Source organism: Poromitra crassiceps (assembly GCF_964638095.1).
Source record: "Poromitra crassiceps genome assembly, chromosome: 3".
NCBI lineage: Eukaryota > Metazoa > Chordata > Actinopteri > Beryciformes > Melamphaidae > Poromitra > Poromitra crassiceps.
In genome coordinates this window covers 16218561-16245680 of record NC_139625.1, presented here as the reverse complement: position 1 = coordinate 16245680, position 27120 = coordinate 16218561, and positions in this window count along the sequence as shown.

The following is a 27120-nucleotide window of genomic DNA, read 5'->3' as shown; positions in this document are numbered from 1 at the left end:
ACTAATAGAATGTGTGCTTTCTCTGTCTAAAAGAGTTAGTTTGTAGAGTTAGTAGTTATGTAGGCATTAGCAGTTGAATACAGCATGGTTTCAGCATCTGAAAATGAAAGGTGAGAAAAATGCCTTTTTGTGAAATTCGATAGAACAGTCACTTTAACCATTTATTTTTGGCATCAAAGACATCAGACATCTAAACAATTTGTTCTGAACAGTATTTTCCTCCATAACAGCACCCGCACCCCTCTCTCCTTCAAACTCCTCCCTCCGTGGGTGTTCTCCTCCTCCCTCCTTGGCTCTGCAGCGGGTGTGTCACAAGCGAGTTTCTGCTGCCTGTCTGCTGCCTGGCGGCCCCTCGTCGGGCGAGCCTGGATGGGGCTCGCTCGTTTCTTGGGGTTTCGGTTGAGAGCTTTGATGAAGCTTTTGCGATTCTGGGCTTTATGCTGCGTGTTTCAAAGTGTGTTGCACCCAGTCTATTTTTGGAACCCCCCACCGTTGTGTGCCACCGTTGTGCGCCAGCGCGAAAGTGTTTTCGCCAAACCATTCTACAGTATGAGAATGGTTTCCTCACGCTTTTCCCTGCAGTTTTGGCTCGCTTTCTCTAGTCTGGAGAGCACTGTCGCCACTTAGTGGGTCAGTGGAATGGGTTGTACACGTTCGGTGGCTCCCATATTTTTATAGGAGACGTAAAAGGGTTTGATCCACGTCCCACCGTCAAATTTTTTTTTTTTTTTTTGACGAGTTGGTTTCTGCTTGACGAGTTGACTCGTCAACGGCAGTGAACGTGTTAAAAAAAAAAAAAAGTTGGAGACCAGTCATGTTACCTCATATCACAATAGCAATCAGTTCTCAACATAACTCAAGTGTGACGTCTGTTATGACGCGTGTCTTGTGACTCATCACCCCATCCTCAATAGCCAATCAGCCCCTGTTAATATGACGTCTTTTATGACGTCGCTGCTGAGCCTTGATTCATTATCCTAGACTGAGCGGATGCCCTCCTCTCTCACCACACGAAGAGTCATCTTACCACAGAGTCATTACGCCGGGGGAATTCTCTATCCTAGACTGAGCAGATGCCCTCCTCTCTCACCACAAGGAGAGGGTCATCTTACCACGGAGTCATTACGCCTGCCCTCCTCTCTCACCACAAGAAGAGGGTCATCTTACCACGGAGTCATTACACCAAAATGAGTTGCCATGCTATTTGTGAATAGAGCTTGCTTGTCAGATTTTACCCACTGGTCTCTCATGATTGAAATATATTACATGTAATTATGTTACTTGTGTAATGCGTTACCCCCAACACTGTTAGTCATTCACCTTTGCCATGAGCCTTGCAACGCTTACAATGCAGCAGCAACTGCAAAACAGCTTTGTCATGCTCACAAAGGCTTTCTTTCCACAGTGATATGCATACGCTATTTGGAAAGAATCTGCCGGTTATTTCGGTTGCTACTGTACCTGTATGATGTCACTGCATTTCAATGTTTGCCTTTTGTCATTCCTCCGTGAAGGTAAGAAGTGTATTTGTTCACCGTGTCCTCCTTCCTTCAGTAGGACAGGTTCACACACCACCCGTATGTCATTCATCTTCATAATCTAAACGGTATGCGGAGGTAACCCGCATCCGTAAAGCCACTACAGGTGTTGAAGAAGTGGTTCACAAGCACTGGAAATATGCATGTTTGTCTCCCACAAAAAGGGGGGGGGGAGGACTAAGGATCGTCTCTGTCAGTTAGTTCGTTAGTTTGTGAGTCAAACTGTAACGTTGACTCTTGCTTGTGAGATGGGGACACAGGTCAGCAGTTGATCGCAGTTTTTCTTCTCTGTTCTTTCGTTTCCCACCACATTTTTGTTTTCAGCATCGGTCAAGAAAACAGGCAAATGGGTGCGGCAGAAACATGGTGAAAGACAAAAGTGATAATGTGAAATATATCCTATTTATTTGTTGTTTATTAAATCAAAAACATGACATGATTCCATGTTATATTCCATGTTGTTTGGATTTGATTTTGTTATAGTCTACACATTCTGTTTATCATGATCTCCGCACAAACAGTTAATCTATTGAAGAGCAAATGGACCATGGAGCTAGTAACAACGATCATAAACTTTATTGTTATACAGCGCACCTTTCAAAACAATTCAAAAACAGTGTTAGACTGCAACATAGCCGTTTAAGATATACAGATGTGTACAATTCATTGTTTATTTATTTTAAGACTTCACTGAAAGTTTAGGTTTAGGTGGAAATCTAACCAGTGAACACTATACAACAGAAACCCATAGCTGCCTGTGTGCACTGTTTGGCCAACAGCATGGTTGCTATACAACTCCTTTATTTACCTAAAGACACTTCACCTCTCTGTGCTACTCGGCGGCGGTGATGTCATTTGTGTTACAGCACGTGTGTTTTATTTAGCTGCGTGAGGCGTTTGTCTCGCCTGCCAAAATGGACCACGGCAGTTTCCAAAGCCTTTCTTGTCATCCGACCGCAGTGCTGAGGCAGCGACTTGGACTTGGCAGACACACAGCCATCTTTTCTGTCATCACCATGTGGCAGGACTTTGGCCCTGTGGTGGGCAAGGTGCCTTGTTTGACTTTGGCCCTGTGGTGGGCGAGGTGCCTTGTTTGACTTTGGCCCTGTGGTGGGCGAGGTGCCTTGTTTGACTTTGGCCCTGTGGTGGGCAAGGTGCCTTGTTTGACTTTGGCCCTGTGGTGGGCAAGGTGCCTTGTTTGACTTTGGCCCTGTGGTGGGCAAGGTGCCTTGTTTGACTTTGGCCCTGTGGTGGGCAAGGTGCCTTGTTTGACTTTGGCCCTGTGGTGGGCAAGGTGCCTTGTTTGACTCTGGCCCTGTGGTGGGCAAGGTGCCTTGTTTGACTCTGGCCCTGTGGTGGGCAAGGTGCCTTGTTTGACTCTGGCCCTGTGGTGGGCGAGGTGCCTTGTTTGACTTTGGCCCTGTGGTGGGCAAGGTGCCTTGTTTGACTTTGGCCCTGTGGTGGGCAAGGTGCCTTGTTTGACTTTGGCCCTGTGGTGGGCAAGGTGCCTTGTTTGACTCTGGCCCTGTGGTGGGCGAGGTGCCTTGTTTGACTCTGGCCCTGTGGTGGGCGAGGTGCCTTGTTTGACTTTGGCCCTGTGGTGGGCGAGGTGCCTTGTTTGACTTTGGCCCTGTGGTGGGCGAGGTGCCTTGTTTGACTTTGGCCCTGTGGTGGGCAAGGTGCCTTGTTTGACTCTGGCCCTGTGGTGGGCAAGGTGCCTTGTTTGACTCTGGCCCTGTGGTGGGCAAGGTGCCTTGTTTGACTCTGGCCCTGTGGTGGGCGAGGTGCCTTTGTTTGATGGGTTTTTGGCAAGAGAATTAAGTAGACTAACTGTACTGTATGTAACTCAACCTGGAAACAATGTGTGCAGTAATCACCAAGATCGCCAAGACGCTGCAACGCTTTTAGAAACCGTGGCTGTGTACAAATTCCCACTGACTTGCTGGAGGCGAGTAGGATCACGTATGGCAGGATTCCTCAAATAGCGGCCCGCAGGCTGCATATTTACTGTATAACAACACTCTGACGAGGTTAAGAATGATAAAAAAAAATCGAAAATAAAGTACTTGTGGGGGGGGGGGGGGGGAACTGGTAAATGTAGAAGCACTGATTCAACTTGTTTACTCAAGTAAAAGTTTAAAAAAAATACAGACTCTGAAATGTCATCAAGTATAAAAGTAAAAGGTATTTCTCCCGGCTGTTTCTGTGCTGCCCTGTGCAAAGCTAACTGAACCTCACGTCACATTACATTACATTACATTACGTCATTTAGCAGACGCTTTTGTCCAAAGCGACTTACAATATCACATTTTGTCAACAGTACAGAAAACAACTATGCAACACAATCAATGACAGCTAAGCTATATTAAGATAACTAGAATTTTTAGCGTGCTCAATTCTAGGGGGACTCTGGAGATGTTGAACCGAGCACACACGGACACACAGCTCTTCAGGATTTGCTACATGGTTGCTGATGGTATTTAATCTCTGGTCCTGGATTTGTTTGAAACACAGTCACTGAAGAACTAAATCTAGGAAATGAAAATAAACTGACAGTCCTTCAAGTCAGTTTTGGTGGAGGATGAATTCCTTCATCACTTGTGTTAGTGGTAGGGAGTGGACTTGGATCAGGCGATGTGTGCCCCAGCGCTTGGCGCTGGCGGATCCGGATCTGTCACACATGGGCCAGACTGCGAGGACATCCGTTGGCCTCCAGAAAGACCCTGAGTGCCTCGGGTTCCGCCCTCACCTCCAGCTGTGCCTGCTCCGGGTCGGCGCCAGGGTCCAGGTAGTCTCTTAAAACAGACGGTTGGCTCTCACAATTTCTAAATGCTTCTGCCTAAACGTCTGTAATTCGAGCACGGAAAACTTGGTCAAAAGGGAAGCTCAGGGAAAATAATGAGCGATGATAGGGGGATGTCCCAGATGTCCCGCCTAAAGGCAGTTGATTGGAGAAATATGAGCGGATGTCCTGCCCAAAAGGCGTATTTCTCTCGTATTTCTCCAATCACCTGCATCGGTTCGAACTTCCTCCGGTCTGAAGCGTTCCCCCCCCGCAGCTTCCTTTGTCCATGTTCTGTGGGCGTGAATTACAGAATATTTAAGCTGCATTCGCAGAATGTAGAAGAGACAGTCTGGCTTGAGAGACTATGGTCCAGGGGATGAAGGCTGCATCACACCCAAGCCACATCACCTTACCTAGCAGGCAAGAAGCCACATTACAGGTCAGAATTCCAGCCTGGAGCAGCAGGCGGAACCAGTCCAGGTGGTTGCATTCAGCACTGATGTAGAGAGGAGACTCCGTGAGGTGATAGCTGTCCGTGTCAACAGCGGGACGGAACATGATGAGTTCCTGCAGTATCTCCAGCCTTCCAACCCGGACAACCCAGTAGACCGGGGTGTATGGGAAAAAGTTAGGGTCAACCCCGGCTTCCAGGAGGATCCTGACGCAGTCCAGGTGACCGTGGACCACGGCCCACTCGAGAGGCGTCCAGTCACTCTCATTACCTGGGTCTACCTGGGCTTCCTGGGTGATCAGGTAGACCACACAGGCAGTGTGACCCCCCATGGCAGCGTGCCCCAGAGGGGTGCTGTTGTACCGCACAATCCCCAACTCATTGATTCGCCTTCTGAAGCGCTTTTCCTGCACCAGGGTCCTCAGTTTGTCCAGGTCTCCTCTGTAGGCGGCATTGTGGACCTGTCTGTCATCATCATGCCCGGCTCTAGCAGTCATTCTTTCAGGTCTGTCACTACCTCAACCACTATGTGTGCATCTCAAACGGAGGCTTCAGGAAGGGACAAAATTGTTCGAGTGACATCACTGATGACATCACTCACTGATGACATCACTCCCGAGTTATAGGTCGGCATGCTGGCACGAGGGCCGAGAGGTCCATGAACACAGAGGTCGAATAGGAGAGCGAGGCGGCCGGAGGGAGGAACATTGAGGAGGGGGCGAACCCCCGAGTCTGGAATTTTTTGTAATATTCTGTGATAGGCAGCAATGTGCCGCAAGGCATCCAGTCTGCCGGAAAGCCATTAGAAGAAGAAGAGTGTGTCTGTGTTTTTACACAGACACATTTCCATTAAAATGTTCTCCGTTGTGATTTTGAGCCTCCTAGGCGTTGTTTTGAGCTAAATAGTGTCCAAGCCAGTCCTTGAATTGTGCTGCATCGGGGCCAGATGGCAGCGTGCTGTTACTAATAGACTGTTTTCTTTCCGTTTTCTACCCATATCGTCGTTATATGATCCCTAAAGAAACATCAGAATGCTAATCACCACCGGGCTGTTTCCAGTAGTGTTTACCAGGGATCTCATATCCTCATCCGTGGTCTGTGTCACCAACTCTCGTCAAGTCACGCGAGACTTTCCTGCCGGCTGGCCTGTGTCAGTCAACTGTTGTAACATTTCAGTCTGGATTCTGGAATATTTAATGATCTTGATGAAATCAGGCTAAATGTGGCTGGCTAAAAGTAATCTCATGTGTAAGAGATTAATTTCAACACTGAGGAAGTTTGAAGTAAAAAAAGTTAAGCAATGAAATGGTTGGTTTTGGATTTATTTTGTTTCAAGAGGCCATTTTAGTTCCTTTTTGTGTGACCCTCAACACAGGCTTTGAGAATCCCAGGCCTACTACGTACCAAGACCACCACCACTAATACTACAGCTAATAATAATAATTATTATTATTAGTAGTAGTAGTAGTAGTAGTAGTAGTAGTAGTAGTAGTAGTAGTATTAGTATTAGTATTATTAGTAGTAGTAATAATAATATTAAAAATAATGGTAAGAGCAGCACATAAACAAACATTTATTGCCGCAATGCACTCGCCGCCTGCCCGCATATGGAGATATCAGTGAACTTTATTGTTTTGTGTCATTGTCAATTGAGATTGTGTGTAGTCCCTTTATTGGAAACATGTGCTTCAGGGATGCTATCTATTGCAGCGGGCTTTCATCACCCTGTCGCGTAATTAGATCTCCTGGCTCACGCTTATTCCCATGTGAGAACCAGTAATGATCTCTTTGAGATTATCACTTATCACAAGGTCTTAGGGTCTTCCAAAGTCTCTCCGCGTTGAGAGATGCTGCTTCACTCGGTGATGGTTTCTGTTTGTCCAGAGGGTCAGAACAGCTGTCGTTGCGTGACTAATGAGATGAGAAACCACTCGCTGACAGTGTTGGGCAATTCCAAATGTAATATATTACATATTACTAGTTACTTTAATTTGAAAGTAATAAGTTACTGTACAATATTACTGTATATGTAGTGTAACTTGTTACTTATTACACAACTTTTGCATTACTTTCACCAAAATAACTGCAGTAGCAGAATGACATCGCCGCCCTCGAACCATCCCGAAAAAGAATTTAAACCGTCTTGAAGTCAATGTAAATTCTAAATATTATCCTTTTCCTTTGTTATTGTTATCTATAGTGGTTATCTATATATACTGTATATATATACTCTGTTTCCCTGTCTGTCTGTTTCAAAAATTTTGCCCGGCCACAGCTATGCCGTTTTACGTGCGATCGGGCTTTCAGGGGGTGTAAAGAGCACCCGTGCGGATGACCTGACGGAGCCGGCTTTTTTTTTTATTAGGGCAGATTAATTGCCCTAATTGCCCTAAGGCTGATTGCCCTAAGGCTGAGGCTATTCACTTTATTATTTGCCCATATAAGGACGCTTCTGCATGACGTCATTTTGTAATTGTCTTTCTGTTTTAAACCCGGAAAGTAGATTACGCCTACCGTAATAATTTTTAGACTTGCCAAAAAGCTGTTTTCAAGTTTTAATATTTTTTCGGATGAGAACGCAACATTCCAAATATGTGACCAGTTTATCAGAATAACGCCTATTTGGAAATATTTAATGAGCAGAGAGGACCGAGAGCGCTGGCTGTGTGACCAGTCGGACTAGCTAGTATCTGTCAACCTACTGTAGGCTACTGGCAGTGAGAAAACACTGTCGACGTGCTTTTGTAATTAACGTTAAATGCCGACCGGGTACAGCCATCGGCTCCTCACAGCAGTAACGCTATGAACATGTAGGCTAACTGAAGTTGGCCACAGTGTAGCTTCTGAATGTTGCCAAACTTCATTCATAGTGACGTTTTGTTTTGAAATTGGCCACCAACTAGCGTTGAACCAGAAGAACAAATACAATTGCGTCTAACGCGGAAGAGAGAAAAAGTCGGCGTGGTGAATAAGGTGAATAGTTCAGTGATGATGTCATCAGTGAATCAGGAATCGAGCGCACGTAGCCTAGTTTGCATAAAAACACAATTTGATTAGAAAATTATTGTATCTATATTAACTTCACAAGAATTTCACACGTGATACTTGTACCACGGAGTGACAATAAAAATCTTGAATCTTGAATCTTGAATCTTGAATCTTGAAATATGTGCTCTGATGGGGGGGGGGATGTAACTCAATTTGTAACTTGTGTTACTTGACAAAGTAACTGGTATAATATTACTGAAATCCTATTGGTAATAAGTTATATTACTGATTTACTGCTAAAAGTAATATATTAAATGTTTTGTTTCACAAGCTGTGCAGAATAACAAAGCCCAAATCATTGAAAATATATATTGCCCGTAAATGTCTCTCCAGCCCACTCATTCTCTTCTTAATTAATTGTGTCTTCATTGTGGTTATTGGCACATAAGAGGGAGGCATCAGAGTGCAAACTGCCAGCATAAGATGTAACAGTGTACTTGTCTCCTGTCTGGTTTTCTGCATATTAGCACATTTCTCTCATTGAATTTGGTCAGGTGTGTCTGTAGGTTGCAGTAGTTTATACGGGGAGGCTGAGAGAATAAAACAATGTTGACTTTGGCTTTGAGTGACACAGGTGCATCTTGTGTCAGATCCATGGCTTTCAAGAATTGTTTTTTCTTCCATCCACAATACTAAGTGAAAACATACAGACATCTCAGACATTTTGGGTCACTCTATATCTTTGCTGGTAGTACTATACAGACCCAGGATTTCAGTTTTTTATCAAGTTTTTTCAGATTTTCCCGTTTGCTCCCCAATTGTTCTTGGCCAATTCCCCCTGCTGCCCTGGTTGTTGCTCCACCCCCTCTGCGGAGCTGGGGAGAGCCCTAGACTAGCACATGTTTCCTCCGATACATGTGCAGTCGCCAGGCTGACAGCGAGGTATTTCACCGGCAGGACATAGCATGTCCACCCCCCCCACCCCCCCACCCGGTCTTGACCAACCAGAGGAGGCGCTGTGCAGCGACCAGGCCCCACTGGCTTCCCACACACCCTCAGATGCCAATTGTGTCTATAGGTCCGTCTGACCAAGCCAGAAGTACCACTGCTTTTACCTCTACACACCCAGATGACCAGAAAGAGGATGTTTTTTTGTGTTGTGTGTGTGTGTGTGTGTGTGTGTGTGTGTGTGTGTGTGTGTGTGTGTGTGTGTGTGTGTGTGTGTGTGTGTGTGTGTGTGTGTGTGTGTGTGTGTGTGTGTGTGTGTGTGTGTGTGTAGTCCCAGGCTGAACACTTGTCTCCACTGCCCTCCTTCACTCCCATGTTTTCTTGTGACCTTGCTGGTCAGCGGGCAGCGAGGCAAGGGGGCCCCTCCAAAACTCCCCAGCGGAGCAGCATGCCACCTCAGAGCCCCTTGACCGAGGTGCTTAACCTCAATTAAGTCTCTTGGCATCCAAGCGTACGAAACAAGCGTCTCTATGGAATGTAAATCCTTGCCCAGTGAGAGCGCTGCCAAGTCAACGAAGAGCACAGCACAGTAATGTAACAATCAAATCAGGTTATAATGGAAGCGATGGGCTGTAATGATATAATTACTCTGTAGGTAGTAGGTACCCGACAAGGCTGCCCAACCGTGCACACCAGTGGAAACAGTATGGGTTATCAGTCATTCATAATTAATCCAACGATTATTTGTGTATGTTTAAAATAGACAAGGCAGCATTTCATATGCCCATGCTGTTTACACAAATTCCAACAAGTTAATTCACCAAGTTGCCGACACAGACAGATTCCCACGGAGTCGTTTTCAGTGCAAGCAGGAAGCTTGAGTTTTTCTGAGCAGGGATGAAAACCAAAGGTTTTCTATTTGCCGCCAGTGTTGTTTGAAGCGGCCTGATTTTTTTAAGATAATCCAGTGGAGCTCAAAGAACCCGCTCTGCATTCCTCACTGGGCCAACCTCCACTGGGAGTGTGAAGGTCTGGGGGGCCAACCTCCACTGGGAGTGTGAAGGTCTGGGGGGGCAATCTCCACTGGGAGTGTGAAGGTATGGGGGGCCAACCTCCACTGGGAGTGTGAACGTCTGGGTGGGGCAACCTCCACTGGGAGTGTGAAGGTCTGGGGCGCAACCTCCACTGGGAGTGTGAAGGTCAGGGGGGGCCAACCTCCACTGGGAGTGTGAAGGTCTGGGGCGCCAACCTCCACTGGGAGTGTGAAGGTCTGGGGGGGCAACCTCCACTGGGAGTGTGAAGGTATGGGGGGCCAACCTCCACTGGGAGTGTGAACGTCTGGGTGGGGCAACCTCCACTGGGAGTGTGAAGGTCTGGGGCGCAACCTCCACTGGGAGTGTGAAGGTCAGGGGGGGCCAACCTCCACTGGGAGTGTGAAGGTCTGGGGCGCCAACCTCCACTGGGAGTGTGAAGGTCTGGGGGGGCAACCTCCACTGGGAGTGTGAAGGTATGGGGGGCCAACCTCCACTGGGAGGTGAACGTCTGGGGGGCCAACCTCCACTGGGAGGTGAAGGTCTGGGGGGCCAACCTCCACTGGGAGGTGAACATCTGGGGGCCCAACCTCCACTGGGAGTGTGAAGGTCTGGGGGGCCAACCTCCACTGGGAGTGTGAAGGTCTGGGGGGGAACCTCCACTGGGCGTGTGAAGGTCTGGGGGGGAACCTCCACTGGGAGTGTGAAGGTCTGGGGGGGAACCTCCACTGGGAGTGTGAAGGTCTGGGGGACTCCGCTTAGCACTGGACTTGACTTGGCTTCGAGCCTCACTTCCCTCCTTATGAGGACTAAACCACCTCTAAAGAGAAAGGGGGGGTGGTCGGTAACCTTGCAGGGCAGCTGAATTCGCGAGATCACTATCAGGTGTGAAATCCATCTTGCCATGTATCCATCTTACCACCAGTGGTGCGGACCAATCAGCGTCCGAGGAAGGAGGAGACGATGCCAAGTGGTTGAATTTAGCCCGTGATAAACGGTGATAGACAGATCGTTGATCCAATCACCTGCCAGGTATATTTTTTGTACATGTCGAATCTGCCGATCTCAAATGCCTGCGCCGCTGCCTTTGAAACAATAACAACAGCAGCGCTAGCCGCTAGCTCCTTGCGACACGCTGAAAACGATTGATGTGGATTTTATGCAATGAAGCCTGCAGCCTGCATGGTACTTTCGGTGGATGGCTGTAAAGATATTACAGAGCCTTTTTCCCCGCTAGTCCACAGTGCTGCTGTTACTAGCCAGACTCTCTCCCGCTGCAGGGAGAGAGTCTGGCAGGCGAGACTAGGTTGGGCATTACGGGGACAAACTATTTGATATTGTCGAAGATAGCGTGAAGGGAAGGGGACCAGCTGTTTACCCTTTTGTTTATATTGTAACAGCACAAAGCTAACTCTATATTGAAAAGACATACAGTACATATTAGACATACAGCACATGTTAGGCATAGCAGTTGGTCCTTGGGCACTGCACTATGGCTTCCCACTGCATTTAAGTAGTTAGCATCGGTATCTGTGTACCGGTATCTTTTGGATTACAGGAAACATTTTTTCTTTGTTACAAGACACTGCTGCAGGGTTCCTGTCAATGACACTGGCAATGGAATGTGGATCTGTCATGGGCCTTGACAGATGTGTAACATTGTTGCATGTGCATATAATGGAGGAAATAACGTTAATAAGAAATTTCAGTCATCCGCATTTTGGGAAAAATAAATCCTACTACTACCAGCATTTGTACGAATCCCATGGTGTGATCGTTTGGCCCCAGGCTTCGGGATCAGTGAACAACAGGAATCTGGGTTCGTTTAGCATGCCTAGGTTTGCCTGTGAGGCTTGTTCATTACAGGCAACGGACGGACGGACGGACGGACGGGTCGAGTGGAGAGAGTGATGGAAGTTGTTCCTCTGCTTGATAGTGTTTGGCAGAGTGTCTGTACACATTCCATCTTCGCTGTAAAATGATCTGGCAGGATCACTATTTCCATTCAGTCGTCTTATTAAAGTGTCACCCCTTGAAGGCTTTTGCGTAAACTCACACAGACACATAATTCACATACACACACAGACACATATTCACATACACACACAGACACATATTCACATACACACACACGCACATATTCACATACACACACAGACACATATTCACATACACACACAGACACATATTCACATACACACACAGACACATACACACACACACACACACATATTCACATACACACACAGACACACACACACACACACACACACACACACACACACAGACACATATTCACATACACACACAGACGCATATTCACATACACACACAGACACATACACACACACACACACACACACACGCACATATTCACATACACACACAGACACACACGCACATATTCACATACACACACAGACACATATTCACATACACACACAGACACATATTCACATACACACACAGACATATACACACACACACACACACACACACACACGCACATATTCACATACACACACAGACACACACGCACATATTCACATACACACACACACACACACACACGATCAAACATATCAGCGCCATCATTAAAAGGCCGTGTCAGTAAGCAGTTTGTAATGTATCTGCTGTTTGCAGAAACCAGATATGGCGGATGGTTGTTTAAAGGATAGGGGAGAATGGGATCAAAAGTGCTACTTTTTGGCACCTTGTGCTACTATTGCAAAATAAATGAATTTATTCCAGACAGCATTATATTTAAAGATGCTACATGGAATTTGTAACCGGTACAGTCTCAAGTCAATACTCTCTATTACATACATCAGCAAATGACATCATCTGCGAGAAGATTGGCTATTTCTATAGTTATTCAAAATCAGGGTAGGAAATTAGCGTGGGCTCGGGGCAAAATGCCCGTAAAAAATCTAAACTTGCCCTTGGAATTGAGATGACGGGGGGCTTTTAATGCCCCTGCAAAGCGTGCCCGGATTTTGTTCTGTATTTGCAAAGCGCGACTCAAAAATGGCCAGATCGGCATCCGTACCTTCCCAACCCCCGCCCGGCCCCTCCACTCTTGGGCCCCGTCCTCCTAGTGTTATTTACCTCAGTGACACGCAGTGCAAGCAGCTGGCCAGTTATAGTTCACTAGCTAATATTAAGTTAAGAATATGCTTTTGCCCTTTACGCAAACCAACCACCGAGTCACGACTAGAAAAATGGACACCTCGTCGTGCATTAACCCTTACTTGTTCTTTTGGAACAACTTAGCCCAGTTTATGAGAAATTGAGGAAAAAAGAACAGGGCAAGATGTGCTATAGTTGTCAAGGACAACAATAAAGGTGTCGAGTTGTATAACATTTGAACACATTTTACTAGTAATGTTACACAACTTAAAACCTTTATTGTTGTCCTTGACAGAGTCCTTTCACAAGGGACTTATTTCCAGTGTGCAGGGGCAGACAATCTGTCTCTCCACTGTCCTGTGAGAAGGTCCCATGTCTTCTTCTATCACATGATGTCAACATAACTTTTCCTCAACTCTTCCTGGTTGCTGTTAGTAACCGCCTCCCTTCCCCCCGCCTTGGAGGCCGGTAACGAATTGCCAGAGCCACCGCTACTTCCTGGTTACCGAGCCGAGCTGGGGCGAAGCGACTCACCGCTACTGGCCCGATTCGGCCCGGCAACGTGTCGCAGCAGCCATGGTTCGACTTCCTGGTTAAGCTTATAGGCAAGTAAAACAACTTGGTTGGGTTTTAAGCAACAAAAGCAACTTGGTTGGGGTTAGGGTTAGGGTTGGGGTTAAAAACGGTTACAACGGGGTTACAAACTGGACACGTTGGGGCTCGAACCAGCTCTCTCGTGACAAGGAAGTTGGAGGTCGGGGACGCTACAGGTCCGCCACTCCCACCCTTTCTCCCTAGAGCGACACTGACATACTTGTTACGTTCAAGATCGCCGCGAGATAGTCCAGCAGTCCATGTCGTGGTCCCGGCACATCATTTTAACACATTCCGTGCCACCACCACGTAATGCAGTGTTAAGAGGTCGTGGTCATTTTGCATATTTCTGTGAGATTTGGGATTTTCTCAGTATATGCTCACTGTCATTCTGTCTACCTTCTATATATTCCCTTGGCAATGATTAAAATGACTTCCCCGGTTAGAAAAGTGAACCACTTGTCCACATATATGTATTTAAAATAACGATATTTTAATTTAATGTCAATGTAATGGGACTGGGGTAAGCCATTTGCCACTTACAGTAAAGAGTCAAATCACCTGACAACAGTGTGTGTGTTTTTTGTGTTTTTTTTTTTACCTGGATGGCACTCTTACCACTTGATGAATGTGTCCTCCTGTATCACAGGTTCAGGTTAAAATTAATGACGGCATGAATAATTCTGTGTGTTGTTGCCTGGAAACAATGGGTGGCTCTTCTTACCCACAGGCTCAACTTACACTGCTCTCACCTTTAGGCTATTTAACTGATACAGAGAAGCAAAGTCTTCTAATTTTGTCGAGACACTTTACAATAAGGGTATAATTAAGGGTTAGTTAATGATTAATAAGCATTGACGAACCCTTAATTAACAGTTGTGTCCAATGTCTATTAGTCATTTACTAATGTGTTGGTGTTCATGATAACTGAGGTATTAATTTATATATTATTTAACTGTTTGGGGTTCGTTCGTGGTTAGGGTTTATGGTAGTCTCAACGCCAGACCCATGAGAGTTCTTACACTGATACACTATGCGTTACTGCATACATGCGGAGTCCAGCGATTCAACATGATATTTGAGTCTGGTTAGAGACTAGGGTTTAGGGTAGGTTAGTTGGTTATGCTTATTAAGCATTAACTAACCGTTAATTATTGTACCCTTATTGTTAAGTGGTACCTCTAGACATAATCCTAGCTGATCATTTCATAGCAGTTGGTTTTGTGTAGTCAATACAAGATTGTCAGAATGCTCCTAGGCTCTCAAAACCATGTGTTGGTTCCTTAAACAGCCCATAAAAGTGGATTTAGGTCTGGAGAGAAGATGTGGGTGTGGGTGGACGACGTGTACCTAATAAACTTAGGGTTTGTTGTGTGCGAGACGGATGCGTCCGCCAAACTCTGTGGATCGGTGGATTGAACGGGAACAGGAAAGAAGAAAAAAAAGTGGAGAGACAGAATGGGGAGAGATCAGGAAGGGGGCGGGAAAGGCGGGAAATTGGGTCCAGAATTACACCATATCCCATGTATGTCCCAGGTGTAAGGGTTTGCCTCCTCAACACATTCCCATCAAATCTCCAGGAAAGACTATATCAGCACTGTAGATCTAGTCATAACGAATATATCATTAATCTGCCTACCTCAAACCGCAGGGGAACCCTATACGCTATGTGGATAAATCGCCGAAAGGATTCCTCTTTTACAAGGTATGTTTCTCACAGAGGTCGCAGAGGAAGGGCCCACGCCACAGGAATGTTTACCTATTTAGGGCATGGGAAGTAGGAGTTAAGAGCGGGTGAGGAAGTTGCAGGCCCTAAGTTGACCACATCAGAATTTGAAGAACATTTCCAAGGGGTCGAAACCGGTCAGCAGGGGCGAGGCGCAGGCGCTTAGGTTTCTTTTAGTGTGTTTGACCTGAACGTTGAGACACCAGACTATAAAGCGCCAGGAATTGGCTTGAATTTCTGGTCTAAGGGGACCTATTATGCTAATTTCCATTTCTATCATTTTATTATTATTTTATTATTTGGCTCCAAAACAGCAGGGCTTCCCAAACGTAAGAATGCCGGGGGCCCGCACTTTGAAATATGAAAAATCTCCGGGGCCCACCAAACCCTTTAATCACAACTCTGATCTTTGCTTTTAGCTAGTTTGAATTCAAATTAGACTGACATAGTTTGAAAGCTCGCATGCTGGGGTTGTTGTATTTGTTTATGTAGGCCTGTTTGAGCTGAAAACATACAGTAGCGCATGTGTGTTTACAATATTTACAAATGCCTTTATAATTTGTGTAGCATTTACTATTGATTTATGTTGATTTATGCACTGATTTGGATTAGTGCCAAGTTCCAGGATGCATAGTAAAATAAAACACTAACCTAGTTTGTTAGTGTTGGAGAAAAATATAAGTTCCATTGGCATTTCCTAATCTATAAGCTATATTTGCATACACATAATTATGCTACAGTGAGTTACAATGACATGACATCTCACACATATAGATTCACCCATGGCATTGAGGACTTCTCTTCTTTTGCTGAGACCTTGGTCAGTGCGTCAAGTTCCATAACAACTGATAACTCTCTCTGTCAGACTGGAGCAGCGCACACACATTTCATCCCCCCTCCTCTCTGCCTTTCCTCCTCTCTCTCTGAGTATAAAGCATAAACTGTCAGCCATTGGCTGAATATTTGACTCTGTATAACGTATCGGAATGTGTACATTGAGATTCAGCCCTCTGACAATACATATTGCAGAGAATTTTATGGTAAATAAATATACTTTCATTAAGACATCTTCCTGGACTCCTGGTTTCAAATTCATTTTGGTTTAGGCTATCAGCTGTTATATATACATTTAGCGGATGAGGAATGGTGGAATTCCATTCTCTATCAGTTAGTGTATCATATATTTGTGATTTAGGTTGATCGGACGGACGGGTGTGTTTTTCAATGACAATCACCCTGTGGATCCAGATAGTAACTCATCGCCTCCTCTCAACAACAACACTGCCAATCTGTGATGCTCGGTGTGAGCTTGTTGCATAGAAATCACCTCTAATGTTAGTTTGATGGGGACAGTGCTGTGTGTGTGTGTGTGTGTGTGTGTGTGTGTGTGTGTGTGTGTGTGTGTGTGTGTGTGTGTGTGTGTGTGTGTGTGTGTGTGTGTGTGTGTAAACACAATAATAGCAGCATTCACTATAGACTCTTTAGTGAATACTTTCCACAAAATCATGAACAATGAAGAAAACCAGAAGGAATAGGCTACAGTTCCACTTTTACCAAATAAACCAAAATTGATGTTCTGCGACAAGTTATATCATATCTACTAGCCTCTTCATTTTGCTCTCAGAGTGCACCAGATTAATGCATTTTACTTTAAAATATACAAAATGTCTTTGTCTAGGCGGAGCACAGCCCCCCTTAGATACCCCCCAGTCGGAGTCCTATTACCTTCTCGGTGGTGCAACCCCTGTTTGGAAAGCCTAGAATCGCCTATGTCTGTGTGTGTGTGTGTGTATTGAGCAGTCCCATGTATTTCCTGCGTGTGCTGAATCAGTGTGTTTGAGAGACTTTAGTCTGGGTGTGCTGATCAGTCACAGGAAGTGCACAGAGCAATGTCACCATCAAAGGCCTTTTTAGACCACATCTTTTTTCTTTGACAGAAGCTTGCTGCAAGCATGTCCTTCACCGCCAAAAGGAAAGATTCCGAAAACCCCTATAGAGCAGATAGACGCAGTGGATTTCCACAATGGCTGCCACTGTATACCTGTGTGACCCACTGCCCTGGATGCCAGACACCATAAAGTGGCCATAAAGCATCCAGCAGTGGCGCATGGCTACGCCTGGTCTGACTTACACAGCATGGCACCCAATTTACAGAGACTACAGGTCTGTCAGGACAGAACAATGGGCGCTGTATAGAGGGAGCCTTAACACTGCCATTTTGATTTGCCCCCTGAGAAGCAAAGCGGAGTCTGCAGGGGTGTGTGTGTGTGTGTGTGTGTGTGTGTGTGTGTGCGCGCTGTGTGTGTGTGTGTGCGCTGTGTGTGTGTTTGTGTGTGCGTATGCGTGCGCTGTGTGTGTGTGTGTGTGTGTGCGAGCGCGTGCACGCTGTGTGTGTGTGTGTGTGTTTGTGTGTGTGTGTGTGTGTGTGTGTGTGTGAGTGTGTGTGTGTGTATGTGTGGTGTCGTGCGTGCGCCCCTGAATGCACACGTCTAAGATGCTGTTGAGGAATGTGTGCATTATGATCGCAAAACTTTTGACTACTTCCTGACTCTTGACCCCTCTCTGCCCCATTGGCTTTCCCCAGCAAAAAATAACATCATCATTAAAAATCACATAATCATTGCCAGTTTCATTAGTGTCATGTGAACAATGTGTAATGGACAATGTGTAATGGACAACTCTCTCCCACAACCAAAAATCAGAGAACTATATGAAGCTTGAACGAAACTTTGATGGTTAAATGATCAACTGATCAAATTCCTGGCGCTTATGTATTAGCGTTTCACATTTTAATGATCATTAAAACCCTGTTTGATTACTGCGTGCTGTCCATCATCAAACAAAGTTAGCAGCTGGCTCTCTGAGTTTTTAATATAAAACTTGTTGAAATGATTTGAGTGAGTATACAGGCCTACTTTTTGAACATTTTCAGCACACATGAAATTGATATGAAATTGTCATACCGTTTTAACAGTACGGCGATAAATACGATATGAAATAAATGGATATGAAATTTTCATACGGTTTCTGAAATAATGTAAATTCTGTTTTAGGGTGGATTGTCGCCTATAAGCAAACAAAGAATAAGTGGCCATGCTTATAGCAATTTACCCCCTGCCCCCCCCCCCCCCCCCCCACCCCCACCCCTCCCCCCCCCTCCCCTCCTCCTCCACACACACTAATCACTACCACCTAATCACCTCATTTAGTAAAATGTTTGCCAGATAGTGCCACAAAAAAGTGCAGTATAATATAACACCATATATCTGGTGTTTGTGTGTGCGTGTGCGTGTGTGTGTGTGTGTGTGTGTGTGTGTGTGTGTGTGTGTGTGTGTGTGTGTGTGTGTGTGTGCGTGCGCGCGTGTCCTTGTCTACATGTACCAGGACCAGCGATAAACACACAGAGTACAACATTCTCCACAGTTTTATATGTGATTTATGCTTCTACTAGTGTAATCTAATCTGTCTCTGCGCTGGAATGCAATTTTGTGAATGAAGTCCTTGGAGCAGAGTGCGAGTGGGAGCCTGGCTTTTTACTATGGCCATAAAGGCTCAGCTGAATGACACAGGCTGTTAAACTGGCTGGGAACTGCCTGTGGTGGACTAACTGCTTGAGACGCCTAGACCATGTAGCCTACACAACAGTCCATGATGGGGAGCTGAAGTTGACTAGTAGGATTTTTCTACTGTCTCCCATCCTGAAGTTTCACATCACATTAAGGACCCCTAAACTGACACAAATTAGACCATGGACCCCCGTTTGATAAGATTCTGTCCCCGGCTCCCCCATCTGATAAGATTTTAACTTGTGTGACAACCCTACTGGCCCTGTCTTGCCTGCTGTTGGGGTCGTTAGGCTGATTGGGTGCACCTGGGCCCGGTGCTTACTTAGGTGTATGACTCGATCCCTAAATAAAATAAGGGAAAATAACAAGACAACCCAAACTACATTAAACAAACGAACGTGCATCGGTGAGGAGGGAGAGAGACTGAACATGTCTTCTTAAAGCTCAATGTTTGCGCTGTCAGGTGTCAGGTGCACCTAATCAGCTTAATGACTCCAACACCAGGCTCCTGCAGGACAGTGCCAGGAGAGTGGGAGGGTTGTCACACTTTTAGATGTTTGATTACATAAAGTGTATGAAACCTATAACCAAAATAGTCATACATTCTGTCATTGTGTTACTTATGGTTGGAATTCTAGTGAAAATGAATGATTACCCTTTTTGTTGGGGGCCCCCTGGAACCCCCTCAAGGACCCCCTGGGGGTCCCCGGACCCCACCTGGAGAACCACAGACCTACATGGATCAACTAACAAAAACTAAAGCCACATGAGTTGCAGACTGGTAGATGATTTATTAGTCATATCTGCTTATACTCAGTGTAATAGCCTATCTACAATATGGGGATCTGTACATCAGGTGATGTAATGCACTGGCACCCAAATTGGATGTCTGGTCTTGGGCAACAGTTAGGCAGCTGATTGCGTTTCTAAAGATATGACTCAGCCGCATCTTTTTTTTTTTTTTTGGGAACTGTAACCCCATCTGAACGATTTTGTTCAGGTAATGCCAGCATATTAGTTTCACAGTCTTGTACTGATTTGCACACTATAGTTACTGTATCTAGAAGCTATCTTAGGGCCTACCCTGTTGAACAAAACAGCCAAGACCAGCTGAAGCTGTTTGATGGTCCCAGGTCGATTTTGATGGAAATTGACTGAGTCATGACTGAGTCAGAAATGACTGAGGCCATTTACACCTGGCGTTAACATGCGTTTTCTGCCATCAGATTGCAATCAGATTGTATTTTATCACTTCAGCCTGATTCCATTTACACCTGGCGTTAACATGCGTTTTCTGCAATCTGATTGCAATCTGATTGCAGAAATGGTTGTCCTCTCAATCCGCATAAAGTTGCTGTATCCAGATTGAGAGGACACATTGCATTTACACTTGTGTTCAATGTGTACACAATGCATCTCTGACCACCTCCGGAGGTGGTTTCGCCGCAATCCTTCTTCAAAGCGTTTTGGGGGTGTTTACACCTGGCATTTCAAGTGATAAAACACAATCTGATTGCAATCTGATCACAGAAAACGTATGTTGACAAAAATCCATTTCCAGGTCTGAAACTAGAGGTGACTGTAAGGTCCAGCGCAGACTGACCACATTTGGTCAGAACGTCCTCTCAGTTAAAGGCAGCCAAACGTGGAACAGTCTGCCAGTCCCCATAAGGGAAAGCCCCACACTTGCCACTTTTAAGGGTTCACTGAAGGAATGGCTGAAAAGTCTTGTGGCCACAGGTAATAACGTCAACTTCTGAACTTTATTTTCTTTTCTTTTTTTTAATGAATCTCTCTGTAGATGTTATACTGTTGTGTTTTTTGAGTGTATTACTGCTGCTTGTTTTTTGCTGTTTTGCACATGTATACTTGTTTTACGGGTGTAAAGCACTTTGATGCCTATGTTTTGTTGTTTTATATATTCTGTTTTTATGTTTTTGTGTTTTATGTTTCGTGGACAACGGATGGAAACTAGCTTTGTGCTAAATCCGGCGATTTTTACACTTTTATTATGTTCCAGATGTTTTTATCTGTTCCATGCTTATTGTGTTCATCAATTTTGCATTGTCCCGTCTAAATAAATAAATCAAATCAAATCATGTTAGCGCCAGGTGTAAATGGCCTCCTCATTTCAAATGACTGACCACCAGCAATGACTCATTTGCCAACCTTTTCTGGTCTTAGCTGGGCATAAATGGTCTGATGCTGGTTAAGATAGTAAATGAGAACAGCTAAGATCAGCATAAAGTGCCTCAAATCTTAACTCATTCACCGCCAATGACGTCTTTGACGTGTTATCAGAAATAGCCCTCCCCGCCAATGACGTGTTTGACGTGTTTTTGTTTTTATTACTGCAGGGCGTAGTTTAAACACTTCCCCAGCCTGTCACATGGTATCAGGTCCCTATCATCTAAGACAACACGTGAACAAACACATACCGCAGCTGTTGTTTTGAAATTGAGCAGGAGGAAAAGCAGAAAACTGGTAACGCTTCCTTGTGCAGACAGGAGAAACGCCATTGAAACGCGCCTCGGCGCGCTGCACGAGCTGGAGTCGCCTTCCTCTGTGCCAGCCGGGAGAAAGTAATCAAGAGATGTGTTTGATCATCGGAGGAATGAGGAAATGATCGATCAGTTTGCGAGGGCGGTGAGGACGTGTTGAATAGCCGAGGGGAAAACGGGAACGATCAGATAGCAGGGGATATGACAGGGAGACATGGACGAGGAAGGGTGCAAAATAAACACACAACAGCAAGGCACAAGGCAGAAGCGGGAGTCAGAGCAGCCCGCTGTCCTTTCTCAAGAGCTCAGTTGGTTCATGTAATCGCTGGGCTGCGTGCCCTCCAGTGTTGCTCCTGGCCAATCCCAGCGCCACAGGGCGTGGTTATTGCTTATCATATGTGGGGTTAGAAATCTAAAAGGGGGATCGTGTGTGTGTGTGTGTGTGTGTGTGTGTGTGTGTGTGTGTGTGTCTGTCTGTCTGTCTGTCTGTCTGTCTGTCTGTCTGTCTGTCTGTCTGTCTGTCGGTGTGTCTGTCTGTCTGTCTGTCTGTCTGTCTGTCTGTCTGTCTGTCTGTCTGTCTGTCTGCACACTCACTCACACCGAGTAAACTGTATTGTTGAATGTAAAAAAAAAGCACTTCATGTGTATATATATATATATATATTTATTTTTTTGTCATTTGTGTCCTAATGAATAATATTTACATGTCTGATGTCAATACAGTTCAAAATAAAAGAATTGAGAGCGAGTTCTGCATGAGATTGTGTGCATAAATACATAAATGCCATTTTCTGCAATTTCTTTTCTCAGAGAGACATTTTGGGGGAAAACAGGGTGTATATAAATGGCTATAAGTAGAGTACAGAACATGCTAAAAGCTCACTTTTTTTTCCCTGGTGAACCCAGAGACGTACATCTTCATTTTGAGGTATTGCAAATCACTCTGGTGCTAATAGATAATTTACTGTGGGTCTTGAAAGATGACCAACAATTATGAAAATCTTTGGCCTGTGCTAAATATTGGCAGTCCTAAACTGGCGGTGAATGAGTTAAGGGAGCACAGATAGACTGCATGGTGCCCAGGCGGTAGTCCTTCAGCCAATCAGCCTTGGATCCAGTCAAACCCAAATCCACTCGGGAGAATGGCAAAAACAGAAAGTCCGCTGTTGCATAGTCCTGTACTTGTTTAATTGTTGTTATCAAGGCTATTTCTGCAATAACTGCATTGTATGGCTGTTTAAACTCGACGAACGAACTAGCGGCATTCCTGATTGGCTGGTTACGATGTCAACTACGAGGCGGTGCCGCGGGTCGCTGATTGGCTACAACGTTTCGCAATTTCTGCAAATACCCTCCCAGGGCTTGAGGCCAAATCTTAAAGATGCACAGATCTCCAGGTGGCGCCCAAGTGGCCTTTTAGTCTCTGACTGATAAGTGCCCTTTTTGCAATACATGTCCGCGGCCGAAATTATTGTGATTCAGAGGCTGCAGCGGACTCATCTTTAAAGTCGAGCTGAAATGAAAAAGGACTTTTTAACTATTTTAGATCACATCCCTAGCCATAGAGTGCACCTATTTAACAATGTATGCCAAAAAGAAATTGTGGTTATTAAAACTGATTTATGATCTCATTTATGATTTATGATTCACTCTACATCAGTCTGGACTCCAATCAGTCCACAGTAATTTCAGTGGGTGGGAGTACTTGCCTTGACAGACAACTCCTTCAGCCAATCAACGTAGCCAAATCCAGTCCTTCAGCCAATTAGCGCCGGATCCAGTCAAGTCCAAATCCACTCGGAGAAACGGCGAAAATGTCTTTTCCGCGGGGGAAACTCCACTGGTGCATACATACTCGTGTTCTTAATTGTTGTTATTGGGTCTATTCCTGCAATAACTGTGCTCACGGCTGTGTAAACTCTATGAACGTTACTGCTCGTTGTTCCGGGAGCCGCAGAGCCATGGAAGCAGCCATTACTGTTTGGCCAGCAGCGTCCCTGATTGGCCGGTTATGATGTCAACAACGAGGCAGGTCCATGATTGGCCCGTGGACTTTGTAATTTCTGAAAACGAGACCAGACGGTCCCACAGAACCAAACAAAATGTAACTTCACAAGACCAGATGGTTTACCAGGGTAAAAAAAAATCACAAAAATCAACTTTCTTTGGATTTTTATATTAAAATTCAACCATGTTTTCTTCATGCAAAACAAAATCTACAGTGTGCTTATGTCATCATGTAAGGCTACTAACCAATTTCAACCAATAATATCATGACATCTGGCAGCTGTCAATCAATCTGCAACTGTCATTCTCCAGCAACTAAAACATGTACGGTCTCACTCCCAGGACAAAAATAGTCGTCCTCTCCCTCGTCTTCCTCCACCTCCGGCAGCTCGAGGGGTACGCCTTCCTAGTCTGGGCACCTTTCACCCCGCTTTTTGTGATGGGGCGTAAACCACGGAACCAGAATGAACACCGGAAGGCAGGGCGCCAAAAAATGTCTTTGTTGCCGTTAGCTTGACGTCTCTTTCCTCGATTAATTGTCTGATTCAAAGCTTCTGTATTGGCTTAAAAGATGTGAGATTGTGAATCCGCAATGTTTCTAAAAGAACTTCTTCAAAAACTTTGTTCGGTACGTCCATCTTTTGTTTTGTTGTTTGCCGTTCTGATACTTGTGTCAAATTGTCAAGTTAACGTAAAAGTTGACGAGCTAGAAACGCTGCCCTTCCTGTCTAGGGCGGGCTCTAGGCCGGAACCAGGTAGGGTGACAAAATCAATTGTGAACGGAAGCCAGGCTCTTTCTCGCCGAGAAGAGCCTGGTGACGCGAGGTTACGCCTTCCTGCTCGGTAACAGGAGAGATGAAGGGAGAATAACATCGTCCTCCACAACTGAATGGAGGCTAGCGAGGCTAGCATCCAACTCATCGCTGTCAGACATATTTGTTTTGGTTTGTTATGACCCACCTACTTTTCAACGGTCCAATCAAACTCCTCAAAACGTTATGTCCCACCTCTCTAGTGACCTGTTGTCCAATCAAATTCCTCACAGTCTATGGTCCCGCTCTGGTCCCGCCTACAGTCAGCGTTTCACTCGGGAATACGTTAAACACCCTCGAAATGCCGTTTCAGCTCAACTTTAAAGCTAGAGTGAGGTAGCTCTAGGCGACCTAAAGCTGCCTCCACATGATAAGCGATCTTCTCTTCTCTCACCACAAGGTAGAGCGGAGAAAGGTCAGCGGTAAATAGATCAAAGTTTAAACAATTTGAACTTTGAGCACAAAGGGGCAAATTCACGCGACGCCAAGTGTGGCACTGCTGCATAGTTGCGAGGCACCGCTCCCCCCCATAGGAAAACAAGGAGACAGCAGGCGCAGAGCTGTTTTACCGCAGATCATGTGTGGGGGCATCCATTGGTACCAACCATGTCATGCTAGCTTGTCGGGAAGAGGGCTGAATAACACTCCAAAGTTTGCCGAGTGAAAATAACTGGCATGGTCATTTTCAAAGGGGTCCCTTGACCTCTCACCTGAAGATATCTGAATGAGAATGGGTTCTATGGGTAGTACCCACGAGTCTTCCCTTTACAGACATGTCCACTTTATGCTAATCCCATGCAGTTTTTTGTGTGCAAAAACCATGCCGTTTTTGAATGCAGTTTAAATGTGTTATTTTCACCTATTCTATAGTCTACACTGGGGTCCCTAAACAGTCTTGGAATTACATAAATTGGGTATGACTGGACTGGAAAGCTGAGACTCTTGTGGATTCAATGAGCCCGATTGTATTCATGTGTGATGCTAGTCCCCATAGATACAGGAGTGTGGGAACGCAATGTCACAATTCTGTTTAAAGCCGTGCGGGAAAACGACAGAAAGACTTGTTGTGACAGGTGGTTTCCCCCATGCCCCCCCCCCCATGACGAGATTTCACCTGAATGTATAGTAGGCATGTCATTGTAGTCAGAGCATTTTTCGAAACTTGACCTCATAAAATTAGCAACTTTTTTTAGTTAATACATTGTCTTACATTTTTCTGTAGTATGTGTGTTGAGCCTGTACTTTAGCAATAAGTTCATGCAATCTGTGGTCTTTAGGCTATTGCCCGTTTTTTTTTCGTTTTTTTAAACATATGAATTGGAAGGAGGGACTTCAAGCTTGGTCTCCCGGGGACACCACACTGTGTTAATCCGGGCCTATTGGCCCATTTCCACCGCAGGTAGTAGCGCGGTCCCGCTCCGCTCGACTCGATTCTATTCTAGACTCGACTCGTTCTATTCTGTGAACCCGGTACCATACGGTGACGTGAAAACATTGTTGACGACTGATTGGTCAGGCAGAATCGTGTTTACTCTGTCTATCTACTGACTGTCAATGCAATGCTGCATACCAGTTTAGTGGGCTTACCTTCTCTTCTGTTATGTATTCATAGCTTTCAAGGGGCGTTACGTGCTGCCGGGAACGCCCACCTGGCGGTAAAAAAAAAACGTGTTGATTCCGTTGCCTGCGAATCGACTCACGCTGTTTGTTCAGCCAAAGTGCCGTATAGCCTACCTGTTGTGCTATCGGTTGCACTAAACCGACGAGGAGACACGCCTGGCTTGTGTTTTACAGAATCCCGTCGGAGAAAGAAAGGAGAAGGTTGTGGATTTGTGCGACGTGGTTCAGTCGCTGGGCAGGGGGGAAAAAATTGCTTTTTTTTCTACCATCAAAGTACACATGTCTTTGCTCTTTGCGGCCAACATTTCATCAAAGGTAAGCTCAAGTAACGTTACAATAATGATTAATACCCCGTTAACGTTACTTGAGCTTACCTTTGATGAAATGTTGGCCGCAAAGAGCAAAGACGTGTGTACTTTGATGGTAGAAAAAAAAGCAAAAAAATGTTGCCCCCAGCGACTGAACCACGTCGCACAAATCCACAATCTTCTCCTTTCTTTCTCCGACGGGATTCTGTAAAACACAAGCCAGGCGTGTCTCCTCGTCGGTTTAGTGCATGTTTAGTGCAACCGATAGCACAACAGGTAGGCTATGCGGCACTTTGGCTGAACAAACAGCGTGAGTCGACTCGCAGGCAACGGAATGAACAAGTTTTTTTTTGACCGCCAGGTGGCCGTTCCCGGCAGCACGTAACGCCCCTTGAAAGCTATGAATATTTCCATCAGTCTTTTGTGTTGCTGCCTTCGCCTCTGGTGAAATAAAATCGTGGCGGTGGTTTCAATTGTCTGAGAGAGAAAAAAGTCCACTGCTCAGGAAGCTCCTGTAGTAGAGTGCAGCGCTCCGCTAGGCCGCAGGCGGGTCTTTGGTGAAGCCGCGGTCTTGCCTGGTGAGAGGCCGCCGGGGTACAGGCTTCACTCTGTTGCGCCTCTCCCGTCCACGCGCAGCGCATGTGAGTTTGACTAAGTACAAAGTGATATCCATTCTCCTGGTCGATTGTCACATTTGTCCATGTACACTGTAGGTCATTTAGAGGCACCAGTATTTCATAAACAGTTTAAAAGTTCTGTGGATGGATTTAATTGTAACGTTATGTTATAGCCTACTTCGGCTATTAGGTGGAGGACAGATAAGCGGTCGCTATGACGACCAGCTGTGGGCGGGGGCAGATGATCGGCGGTTGAAGCAGAACATCCATCGGGCCGAAACGAGTAGAGCAGACTGGTGACGAGCTGTGCAGGGCAGTAAAATGTGGTGGAAATGAGCCATAAGTCAGTTTTTTTTAAATAAATAATGATAAGAGGGGTGCCCTTTTTTCACTTGAGCTGCATCTGCCACCCAAAATGTCTGTGCATTATAGCCTACAGCTGACTCTTCACATTTACTCAGTGTTTTGAAGTAGCCTAGAGGTTCAACTTTAGTTAGTT